Source organism: Balaenoptera borealis (assembly GCF_965194805.1).
Source record: "Balaenoptera borealis genome assembly, chromosome: 3".
NCBI classification, from domain to species: domain Eukaryota; kingdom Metazoa; phylum Chordata; class Mammalia; order Artiodactyla; family Balaenopteridae; genus Balaenoptera; species Balaenoptera borealis.
Window position 1 is genome coordinate 114898048 of NC_138866.1, and position 13380 is coordinate 114911427.

Sequence of the window (13380 nt, forward strand, 5' to 3'; positions counted from 1 at the left end):
TGTGGGAAAAAAAAAACACCGATACATCTAAAATATATTAATTTTTGCTTTTTCACAAAAAGCTAAAATCAGTGCCCAGGAAGCAACAAAAGAGATGAACAGTTTACACAGGAAGTACAGATGGTAAATCAAAACATGAAAAAGTACATAACTCTACCAGAAATGAGAGAAATGCAAATAAATCAGCTATGAGGTATCAGCACATGCTTATCAAACTAATCAAAATAAAATAAAATAAAATAAAATGGCAAAACGCTGTATTGGTAGAGCTGTGGGAAACAGGCAAGATAGTACAGAGACGTTTGGGGCAGGGACTGTGAAGCCAGGCTGCTGCAATACCAGCTCCACCACGGGCCACTTCTGAGACCTTCTGTGAGTGACTTAATCTCTCTGTGTCTTGGTTTCCTCATCTGTCAAATGAGGTTTAAATGCATCAGTAAATATATATATTTGACTAGAGCACAGGCTCTAGGTGCGCGGGCTTCAGTAGCTGTGGCACGCGGGCTCAGTAGTTGTGGCTTGCAGGCTCTAGAGCACAGGCTCAGTAGTTGTGGCGCACGGGCTTAGTTGCTCCGTGGCATGTGGGATCTTCCCCGACCAGGGACTGAACCCATGTCCCCTGTATTGGCAGGTGGATTCCCAACCACTGCACCACCTCGTCTGTCAAATGAGGTTTAAATGAGTCAGTAAATATATATATAGTGCTTGGAATAGTACCTGGCACATAGTAAGTACTATATACATGTTAGCTGTTATTTGTAGATGGGGGTGCCTTCCCCATCATTTTCCCTCAATTGTAGTAGGAAGGGCATGGGCTTTGGGGCCAAAAAGATTATTCATTCAACAGATTTTTACCAAATGCCAGATCCAGGTGCAAATCCCAGTTCCATTAATTATTAGTGATGTCACCTTGAGAAAATCACTTAGCAACATTGAATCTCAGTTTCTTCCATCTGTAAAATGGAGTAACAAAATCTACTGCTTAGTCTGGCTTAGGGGGAATGAGATTGCACAAGAAAGTACCTAGAATGGGGCTTGGAGCGTAGAAGTCCTTAATCTTCCTTCGATTCCTCACTTCTCCTCCTAGAACTTCAGCCCAGCCCAAGTGCCCAGCCCATATCTGTGGTCATGGAATTTGCTCTCAGCTGTCTGCCAGTTAGACCAGATTAAGATCTTCAGATGGCCCCAAACCCTGAAGCTCACGATGCCGCCTACCTCCAAAATATGTGAATCAAAATAACAGTACTGGGACTTCCCTGGTGGCACAAGGGTTAAGAATCCTCCTGCCAATGCAGGGGACACGGGTTCGATCCCTGATCCAGGAAGATCCCACATGCCTCAGAGCAACTAAGGCCGTGCGCCACAACTACTGAGCCTGTGCTCTAGAGCCCGCGAGCCACAACTACTGAGCCCATGCCCCACAACCACTGAAGCCCGTGCGCCTAGAGCCCGTGCTCCGCAACAAGAGAAGCCACCGCAATGAGAAGCCTGTGCAACGCAACGAAGTGTAGCCCCTGCCCGCCGCATGTAGAGAAAGCCCGTGTGCAGCAACAAAGACCCAACGCAGGCAAAAAATAAATAAATAAAAATTTAAAAAAAAAACAACAACGTCAATCTGTAAAATAAAAGTTGGTGTTTTGATGTGCCACAAAACTTACTTGTATGCTGCAAATACAATCGCTTATTTCAGTATTTTCTCTCTCACTCTTGCTTATTTTTTGGTTCCCCTGTTTGCTACTGGGCTTTTTTCCCTGGTGGGTAATCCCAGCCCATTGCCAAATCATCCCCATGACGTAGGGGCCATAACGACTTCAGATTTCTCCCTCCCCAGGGGTATTTGCGTTTTAGGTAGGGGGAAGCAAGAGCTCTTGGGGGCTGAAAGCTGGCACAGAAGGGGCACTCAGTAAATATTTGTGGAATGCAAGAAACGAAATTGAGTTATTTGTAGTGAGGTGGACGGACCTAGAGTCTGTCATACAGAGTGAAGTAAGTCGGAAAGAGAAAAACAAATATCGTATGCTAACACATATACATGGAATCTAAAAAAAAATGGTTCTGATGAACATGGGGGTAGGACAGGAATAAAGACACAGATGTAGAGAATGGATTTGAGGACGTGGGGAGGGGGAAGGGTAAGCTGGGAAGAAGTGAGAGAGTGGCATGGACATATATACACTACCAAATGTAAAATAGATAGCTAGTGGGAAGCAGCTGCATAGCACAGGGAGATCAGCTCGGTGCTTTGTGACCACCTAGAGGGGTGGGGTAGGGAGGGTGGGAGGGAGATGCAAGAGGGAGGGGATATGGGAATATATGTGTATGTATAGCTGATTCACTTTGTTATACAGAGGAAACTAACACAACATTGTAAAGCAATTATAATACAATAAAGATGTTAAAAAAAAAAAAGAATGAATGAATGGATACACGAAATCTCTGAATGGTGGAATTTCAGCTGTGATGGGAGACAGAGGTGGAGGATCTCTTTAATGGAGAGACAGTGACCAGAATTCCTCAGATTGCCCTAGGTATGTGGAGGGCTGATATTCAAAATATTTAGCAGGTGGAGCAGCGTAAGTACTGACCAGGCACCTGGAGACCCCTGCTGGGCTAAGCATCCTCTCTTTGCTTGTGGGTAATGGGAGGCCCAGGGGTCCCAAAGGGAAGGGCCTGTGAGAGAGGGGGGTCTAGGGGCTCCCAGCAGCTGTTATTCACCAACAGGTATGAAAGTACTTCAGGATTCCAACAACCAGCACGGCCGTATCACACACACATAAGGACAGAATGCCAGGCCCAGTTAGGAGGTTGCATGGGAATCAGGAGACTTATGCCATCCCCCTCCCTAGGCTCCAGTTTCCCATCTATAAAACAAAGAAGTCAGACTTTCTAATCTTTCTGATCCACTCCAGCTCTGAAGGCCTGTGATTTCAAAACCAATTTGTAAAAGGCCGTGGTATAGTAGAGAAAACACATGCTCTGAAGCTGGAAAACGAGTTCAAACCCCAGCTGTTACTGTGTAACCTGGGTCCAAATCAGTTAACTTCTCTGAACCTCCACTTTTCATTAATTCAACAAATATTTACTGAGCACTTTTTTTAAAAAATATTTATTTATTTATTTATTTGTTTGTTTGTTTTTGGCTGTGTTGGGTCTTCGTTTCTGTGCGAGGGCTTTCTCTAGTTGCGGCGAGCGGGGGCCACTCTTCATCGCGGTGCGCGGATCTCTCACTATCGCGGCCTCTCTTGTTGCGTTACTGAGCACTTTTTATGTGCCACATTGTGAGGACACACCAGTGAACAAGACCTGGTCTTTGCCATCATGGAACTCACTGTCTACTTAAGACTTCTTGGATGCAAGTGACGGAAGCTGACTCAAGCCAGCTCATACAAAACCAGAATGCGTTATGAGGATGTAGGCAAATCTGGGGGCCACAGGGTGGGAAGCACCACCAACCATTCTATTGCCCCCAGCATACCTGCTGTACTATTCATCCTCCTTCCAGACCTGATTCCTGTGAGCCTCAGTCAATAGGACATCCAAATTCCAAATCTCAGGAAGGAGAATCTGATCATCCCAGCTTGGGTCTTGTGTCCACTCCCAGTCTAATCATCTGTGACCGTGGGGCAGGGCCGCTCAATAGAAACATGGCCTCAGGGAATCGCTCATCTGGATGGATGAGGGGTCTGAGTTCCAAAGAAAGAAGGGCTTGTGGATCCTGGTATCCACTCCACAGCCTCATAGGTTGGTTGTGAACTTAAATGAAATTCCATGGAAAGTGGCTGGTGCATAGCCTAGGTGTAGATGCGGCACTGTGACACCAGGCTGTGTTCATAGCTGGTGCTTGACTATGAGGAATTACTTGTTAATGATAATGTCTTTCATGTCTCTGGCTGCTTTGTGTCCGTTTTCTCAGTGACTTTCTCCCTTTGCTTTGATCGTGGGCCCCACCTGGCTGAGCTGACTTGTAAGTTAGCTGGGCACACAAGGCACCCAGCCTGACCCCACCCAGAGCTCAACACCTGGCCCCCACACCTGCTGGATACCTGATAGGCTAAATTAATGAATGAATGAAAGAGTGAATGAGTGAATGTTCTCCCACCCAGCCCTCAGTGCTCCACTGGGGGCAGATGGACAGTTGGGGCAAGGGAGGGTGGTCTTTGGAATTTGTCTTCTTTCCACCCAGGTCTTTGTTGGAGGACCTCTCTTTCCCCCTTTGCTTAGTATCCAAGAACCAGGAGCTCAGCTCCTCTTAAGAATTCTAGGAGGGATCAAGGACTGTGTTCAAGTCCTCCCAGCCAATTCTAATTTGCGGAATAACATTGAGCCACTGACTTCACCTCTCTGGGCCTCAGTTTCCCCAAGGGCAAAAGATATGGCTATGGATGCGAGGACTGGCTGAGGTCAGAGATGGGAAAGAGCCTTGACAAGGCCAGGCTGCAGCCCTTTCCCACCATCCGCAGGGCCCCTGCTGCCTGGAGGGGAAGATCGGTGAGGCCTTCCGCCCAGCTGCTTCGTGCCCTCAGGAGCACCTCTTCTGCTGGCCCACGACCGATGACTTCACCGGCTGTGGCTGAAACCTGAACCCTCTCGCTATGGGCTGAGCAGGAAGTTTTTTCCTGCAGTGGGAGCTTTTGTTCTGCAAGCCTTGATCGCTGGGCAGAGGAATTTCCAGGCGGCTGACCTCAGCCCGGACTCTGGCCAAGCCCATTAGACCTGCAGGGGGCCTGAGGGAGGGCTGTGGGCAGGTCAGAAGGTGCAGGGTTTCAGGCACCAGGAGGCGTCTCTCCTTCCTCTTCTTTTGCATCATCCGGCTGTGCCTCGGGTCAGCTCCCCATCCATCACTCAGGGGGAAAGCCCAGGGAAAGCTCATTCACCCTGAAAGTAGATAGAAACGTGGGTGGAAAGTGGATTCTAATCTGGTCCAACTACTTACTGCTAGCTGAGTGCCTCGGACTAGGCACCTGACCTCACTGGCACTCAACTTCCTCATCTATAAAATGGGAATAATACTGCCTCAGACCTCCTGGCAGGGGGTATTAAATATAAAGCATTAAAAACTGCCTGGTACATAGTAAATGCTCAGTAAAGATGAACAGCAATTTTTGTTATTATCTCTCCAGTGAAGAGGAAATGAGATGCCATATGGAGGCACCTAGCAAAGGGTTCAGATCAAAAAACAGAAGCTCCCTTTGCTAAGAGATCATCCTTTTCTGCTGCACGAATCTGGCTGTGTGTCCCTTCCCAGGATCACACGCCTCCACAAAGGTGACTGTGTTAGATTTCACAACAGAAATGTATCGTCTCGCAGTCCTGGAGGCTAGAAGTCTGAAATCCAGGTGTCAGCAGAGTTGGTTCCTACTGAGGACTATGAGGGAAGGATCTGTCCTGGGCCACTCTGCTTCGTGTGTGGGTGGCTGTCTTTTCCCTGTGTCTCTTCACCTAGTCTTCTCTCTATGTGTATCTGTGTCCAAATCCCTTTTCATCAGGATACCAGTCATATCAGACTAGTGCCCACCGCAAAGACCTCATTTTAATGATTACCTCTGTAAAGACCCTCTCTCCAAATAAGGTCACATTCTGAGGTACTGGGGGTTAGGACTTCAGCATATGAATTTTGGGGGGAACACAATTCACCCCGAAACAATGACCTAGGGGGAGAAGGTAATGCTTAGCTGAAAGGTGGACTTCATATCTTTCAACACCAGAAGAGATGAGATAATTTGGAGCAGAAAGGCCTTCTTGAGGTCTGTCAAAACTTCCCTGGGACATGGCTATCAATTCTAATAGTGTCAAGTCTTAAAAGCATCAGAACCTAGTTGTGGAGCCCAGATGATTAAATTACTTATTTTGTACTCTAAACTTCCTGCTACCCATTCCTAATTTCATCTGCCAAAATCTAATGTGAAATCCAGGATCCGCCAAGAAAGCTATGCCATCCTCGCTTCCCTTGGCAACAGAGTTGGGTAGAAGGAGCACTGAATAGGGAGCCGATGGACCTAGATTCTAGTTTAGGTACTTGCTGTGTGACCTTGGGCATGTGACCTCCCCTCTCTGAGCCTCAGTATCTCCTCAATTGTGAAATTGTATGTCTGTGCATGCAGATATGGGGAGGTAGAGGCAGAGTGGTCAGACTCTGCTACTGTAACTGGGGGCACCATGGGGCAGAGCTGGCACATCTTCCTTGAGTGTCAGTTTAACATAGAATGTGATTTTAAAACTCCAAAACACACAAGTATATCACGGAGGAGAATGCAAAATTGCATGGATTTTTAAGCATGAGGCTTTAGAAGAACTAGAGAAATTCTAGGCTTGTGGCTGCTGTTCTGTACTCCATTTTGACCCCTGATCCCTGGGGTAGGACCTCTTTCCCGTGTGCCAGTAGGGTCCTTCACTGGAAAAATTTGAGATGCTTTGGACTAGGTGTTGACAAAAACGTTCCAGCTTAGAGTCCATGGAGCTTTGGATCTGAACTCCCTCGAGCGCACTGAGAACCCCAGGGCATCTTTCATTCATCACCTAGTTTGAGCCGCCTCTTCACTGTGCACTTGACAGCCAAGCCAGGGTCAGAGGTCTGTGCGAAATCAGAAAAGCTGTGGCTGGGAGAAGAGGTGCACCAGCAGTGCGCTTCGTAGCAGAGGAAGTGGAATTAACCCCTGGAGGAAGCAGCCTTTGGCAGCTGTGCGGGGAAATATCTCGTCGGGGCTTCCCCCATCTTCCAGTTCCTCTGATAGTCAAGAGGCAGGAATTTGAAAGTGAGAGTCCGCCTTTCCGTCAAGTTTCGCCCTCTCTCCTCTCCTTTACAGCGAAGCTTCTTTTTTTAAAAAAATTTTTTATTTTTTAAAATTGAAGTATAGTTGATTTACAATGTTGTGTTAGAATCTGGTGTACAGCAAAGTGATTCAGTTATACATATATATATTCTTTTTCAGATTCTTTTCCATTATAGGTTATTACAAGATATTGAATATAGTTCCCTGTGCTATGTATTAGGTCCTTGTTGTTTATCTATTTTATATACAGTAGTGTGTATCTGTTAATCCCCAACTCCTAAAAATAGAGCTACCATATGACCCAGCAATCCCACTCCTGGTCATATATCCGGAAAAGACGAAAACTCTAATTCAAAAAGATGCATGCACCCCAATGTTCACAGCAGCACTATTTACAATAGCCAACACATGGAAGCAACCCAAGTGTCCATCAACAGATGAGTGGATAAAGAAGATGTGGTGTATATATAATGGAATATTACTCAGCCATAAAAAAGAATGAAATAATGCCATTTGCAGCAACATGGATGGACCTAGAGATTATCATACTAAGTGAAATAAGTCAGATGGAGAATGACAAATATCATATGATATCACTTATATTTGGAATCTAACAAATGATACCGATGAACTTATTTACAAAACAGAAATCAACTCACAGATATAGAAAACAAACTTAAGGTTACCAAAGGGGAAAGGTGGGGAGAAGGGATAAATTAGGAGTTTGGTATTAACAGATACATCCTACTATATATAAAATAGATGCACACAGTGAAGCTTCTTGAAGGGGGGAGTCAGTACTCACCTCCCACTCCCTCCTCCGTCAGCTGTATTCTGGCTTCTGCCCCCAGCGCCCACGTACACTTGTTCTTGATAAGACCGTGAGTGCTTCCTTGTTGCTAATGATAGTTAGTCCTCTTCCGTCCTCATCTCATGGGCCTCCTGGCAGGACACTCTGGTTTTGCGGCCACTGCCCACCCTGGGCTTTCCCCCTCCTCTCCAGCTGCTCCTTCTCCATCATCCCTGTAGCTCTTCCTTTCTCGGGCCCTCCTCCTTGTGCACACCCACCCTATGCCTCCTCACCTGCTGCCGCAGGTCAGTCCTCCACCTCCATCTTTAAACCCTCCAATCTTCATCTCAGGCGCAGAATTCTGCTGGAACTGCTGGCCTGGCCACCTGACTTTCCCCTGGGTATCCCACGGGGCTTGCACATCAGCAGAGGTCAAATGGAGTCATCACCTTCCCCTGGACCCCCGTCTTTCCACCTGTGTTCCAAATCTCCGAAACCACCTGGGGGGCTACCCATGGTACCTCTCTCCCCTCCTTCCTTCTCTCATTTTATCTATAGATTAATTGCTTGGCTTCTGTCTCATGTCATAATCACACTCATCTCCCTGAGGTCAGGGTTTGTGAATTGCACCTCTCGGCATCCTTCACAGGGCCGGGCACAGTTGGGTACACAGGAAGACCTCAATAAATATGTGTGATTTGATCCTGAAGGAAGGTTAGGCCCAGGTTCTGGAGACCACTTCCTTTCTTCAACATTCTGAGAAGACCCACCAATGAGCGTGAAAGGGGGTGATCCAGAGACCTGGAATTTTGTCCTTGTTCTATCACTAATTACCTGTGTGACTCTGGGAGAGACACACCGGTCTCCCAGCCTCAGTCTCCAAACGGTAACCTGGAGGTTGGGGAGTGGATTCCTTCGCAGGGAGGGGAGGCCTACAGGGGTCTCAGGGTCCTCACAGGGCAGCGTGTGGTGGGAGGAACATGCCAGAAGTAGGGACAAACAATCCTTGCTCTGTGTTGGGCCAAACCAGCCACCAGACTCACCTACCTCACAAGGCAGGAAACAGGCAAGCCCCCCCATGATCAATTACCCAGAGGAAAACTAGGAGACAGCCCAGGACTCCGGACCAGAACATAGTGAAGAAACCTAGCCCCTCGTCCACGCTCTCCTGCTGCTCCAGAATTAGGTCACCTGCCCAGGTGAATGTCCCGTGTGGTCAGCCAGCCAGATCACCCATCTGCACCCCTCCAAGAATTGGTTTGTCCAGCTGGCTTGCAAGCTGCCCTGGGGGGAGATTGTTTCCCCGAGACCAACTGATCCTAGATGACCTGATAATTGGGATTTTTAAAACTGAAAACCCAAGGACCCTTGTGAGGATCCCCCTGGGAGCCCTGGTTTGAGCAGCCACCTGGAGCGTCCCTCTGAGATGCATCTCAGATTCCACATCCGGCGCCATCCAGTTCGCTCGGGTAGAAGGGCTTAGCAGTGAACAGCCCTGGCTATAGACCAGAGGTTCTCAGTAGGGAGGGAAATCTTGCAACATCTGAAGACACTTAGGGTGGTCATATCTTGGGTGAGGATGGAGGTGCCACTGACATCTAGGGGCCAGGGTTGCTGCTAAACCTCCTACAATGCACAGGACAGCCCCCTCACCAGAGAATTATCAGAAGTGTCTGTTCCAATACGTCAGTAATGCCAGGGTTAAGAAATCTTAAAGTCAGACACTTGGCTTCATCGCCAGCTCTACCTGGAGCAACTTAACCTACCTTCCAGCTGCCTTAGTTTCCTCAGCTTTAAAATGGGTATAATAGGGAGCTCCCTGGCAGTCCAGTGATTAGGACTCGGCACTTTCACTGCCGTGGCCCGGGTTCAATCCCTGGTCAGGGAATTAAGATCCTGCAAGGCTCGAGGTGCGGCCAAAAAAATAAATAAATAAAAATAAAATGTGTATAATATCCGTATTTACCAATAGGGTTGTTGTAGAGAATAACTGATCTAACTCATGTAAAGCACTTGGAACCATGCTTGTTGCACAGTGAAACACTCAGGAAAGTTTTATCGTTACTGTTATTATTTGAGGGATGATACAGGCATCAATTGTGCAGCTTTTCAAACCAGCGTGGATGCCAAGCCATTCACATATAGTAACATTTGCATCTTGTCGTCACATGTGGTGGTGGAATCAGGAAGTCCCATGTCACCATGGGGGCTTGGCCTCTGACGGAGGCGCAGTGCCTCCCTGGGATCAGCTTGCTGATTCTAGGGTTGCTGAGATGTGTCTCTGAGACTTGGAGGGGCAGGGAGCTCGGGCCTTCCACCTGGATGGATTTAGCAGCTCACCTTCCTGGGCTTGCTTCCTTGTCAGCCTCTCCACACTCAGATCCCAAAGCTGCTGGTGCCCTCCTGGCAGAGTCCTAGGCTGCTCCAACCCAGCTTTTGCTGGGGGACCAGGTATGGGCTCCCTGCCTGCTCTCTGGCTGGCACTCCGGCCTCAGCTCACCCCAGGATTGCTGCTGGGGCCTCAGCTGGCTTTCTGTCCAGCGAGCACACTAGCGAACACTGGGGGAATAGTAGGTTTCTATTTCACTAGTTTTCGGGTATACCTGACCTATACCTGGAATCTTCAAAACATTCAACCAACAAAGGTAGCAGTGGTGGAAGATTGTGAGAATGAAAAGAGATTTCAAAATCTATGAATTATAAATATATCCAGCTTAATTATATATATATATATATGTCATTTTGGTGAAGTGTATTGGTTACCAAAATATAATCATCTCCCCCCGCCAACCCCCAACGTGCTTTCATTATTCAGGAAGAAGTGTTGGTAAGGAAGGAAAGAAGAGAGGAGAATATTAAAAAATCTAGAATTTATACAAAAGGAAAACCAACACTTTCATGGAAAGATTAGCTAGACTTTTAAGCGAAAAGATCTGTCTTCAAAAGGAAGAGATTAAAATGCGCTATCACTTGGGGAACAATCAGCTTTAAAAAGGATCCCCAGAGGGACCCACTCCTGGGACTCTTGTGGTCGGAGGGTCAGCCAGCATTCTCCCAGCAGGCTGCAGCTCTCAAGTGCTTGCCAGTCAAGTTCAGCGAGGCAGACATAGTCGTGCTCCAAACCTGCTCCTCTGTTGGACACGCAGACAGGAGGGTGCTGGGCTTGCCACTTCTGCTGGTCATGAAAGACTGGCCTGTTTCTTGCAAACTGACTGTTCCTCTCTTTGGGAAAATGGGCATTCGAAGAAGCTTTTCTCACCCCACTTGATTCTGATGACAGGCTAAGCGCCCATTTTCTCACTAGCAAACCATTAGCACGATGCAGTTCAAGATGCAGCCATCCGCTACGTGATAAATTGATGCTCTGTTTTATCAAACTGGAGTTTCAGACTAGCTGTGAGAGAGAAGAGGCTACATTTTCCCTCATGAGATCATGGCTTCAAAGATCCCAAGACCTTGGCCTTAGTGGGGTCAGGATGCCAGAACTGAGGCTGGCTCTTTGACTCTAGGATATTAGTACTAAAGACCTCTTCATTCATTTACTGCTTCATTCATTCAGAGAATATTTATGGAGTCACTACTATGTGCACCCAGGCGTTATACAGACACTGGGGTTACAGCGGAGAACAAAATAGAAAAAGTCCTGCCCTCATGGAACTGATAGTTTAGTGGAGGGAAGAGGCAGAGCATGTGGGGAAGAAATGATGCCTTTTAGGGAGTTCTTTAAAGGCTTCACTCAGATGCTGATGTTTGAACAAATGCCTGAGAGGTGAGAGGGTGCTCACAGATACCTGGACAAAGAGTGCTCCAGGCAAAGCAAACAGACAGTGCAAAGGCCCTGAGGTGCGGGTGGAGGGAGCGGTGAAGCCAGATGTGTTTGGAAAACCAGGGATAGAGCAGGGCAGGGTGGAAGATCAGGTCCGTGGGGGGATGGGGCAGATCATGCAGGACCTCCTGGGCCAGTGAGAGCCCTTTGGATTTTTCTCTGAGAGATGGGAAGCCATTGGAAAGTATCAGGCAGAAGCATGACACCAAACATTTTATAAACCACTGTTAGCTCATTTCTCAATTGTATTATTAGCCTCATCTTAAAGGTGAGGAGACTGAGATTCAGAAAGGTTAAGAGAGTTGCCTACACACACACAGCATGAGCTGCCAGGACTCTAAGTTGGACTCTTCTTCCTTCTAATCCAGGGCTCTTTCCTCTCTCATGTGTAAACCTCTGCTCCTGCCTGAGAGGACTGGGAAAGGGGAGGACAGGGCTGGCTCTTCCTGCATCTGGATTGCTGGGTGGATCTGGACCTGTTCTACAGTATCATTTTTTTTTTTTAATATTTTATTTATTTATTTATTTATTTATGGCTGTGTTGGGTCTTCGTTTCTGTGCGAGGGCTTTCTCCAGTTGCGGCAAGTGGGGGCCATTCTTCATCGCGGTGCGTGGGCCTCTCACTATCGCGGCCTCTCTTGTTGCGGAGCACAGGCTCCAGACGCGCAGGCTCAGTAGTTGTGGCTCACGGGCTTAGTTGCTCCGCGGCATGTGGGATCTTCCCAGACCAGGGCTCGAACCCGTGTCCCCTGCATTGGCAGGCAGATTCTCAACCACTGCGCCACGAGGGAAGCCCTACAGTATCATTTGAGAGCATGTACAGAAAGTGCTCTGGAAACGATCAAGTACTGCACATATGGTGAGCACTACAGTAGCTTAATAAGAAGCTCCTAACGATTCTTCCTGACCCTAGGTCCCCAGTACCTGACAGTCCTCCCACTGCGTTGGGCTGAGCATTGCTGGTAGCTGGTATTCATCTAGGAAGGTTCCAGTGCCAGCTCCCGTTTCCCCCTCCCACCCCTCACATGTGGATCTGCTGGTTTCAGTGTCAGGTCCAACCCTGCCATGGTTTGCAGACCATTCAGCCTGTATAAGGAAGCACCTACACAGCTGGATATCAGGTCACCCTTCCTATCGGGTGGCCCAGCGCTGTGCCTGGCACACAGAAAGTGCCACACACCCATTAGTCGTCTTGAGCACTGGGCCTTGCCCCTCTGTGTGGCCCACAGCCGCTGGCCTCTGCAGCTGGGTCTGCCCTGGTCATCCAGTGAGGGCCGGGGGCTGACCCCAGGGCTGCCCTGGCTCAAGGCCACTGGGTCCTGCTGTAAGTAAACAGCCAGCCTCAACACATCCAGGAAACAGGCTTGCGGAAGGAGTGTGAAGGGCACAGCCATAGTTTGGGGGTGCTCATCTCCAATATTGCTTGTTTCCCATCAGGCTTGCAGGGGAGGAGGTGGTGGCAGCAGCTGGCCTAATGGAGGGAAACCCCTGTGCACCCTGAAGAGAGTGTCCACCTTTCTTTGTGGGTCAGCTCCTCATAATATTGTCACCAGAAGGGTTTTCTTCCCCGTGTAGATTTCACAGAAAGTAGATGGACTTGTACTGGCAGACACAGAGTGGCCAGAGTTTTGAAGGCCTTCAGTACCCTTAGCTCATACCCTCAAAGCAAAAGACAGGGAGATGCAAAATTAGAAGAAAAGAAAGAAAGACTGTAAAAGTTAAACAAAACCACCCACATATAACCTGGAAAGAAAAAAAAGACTACCATATCATGGCAATCGTGGACAGTTTGGCAGCTGAGCCAGCAGTGACTCATTCCTAGACTCTGGTTGCATAATCCTCCCCAGCCCAGGCAGGAGAATGAAACTAGGAAACGAATGCAGTGACATTTAGTAGCAGAAAGGAAGCCCATACAACATTTGTGCAAAGCCATCCAAAAATAGCGGGCTCCTCCATGCTGGAGTTTGGAAACTATGCATTTCACTTGAAATGCT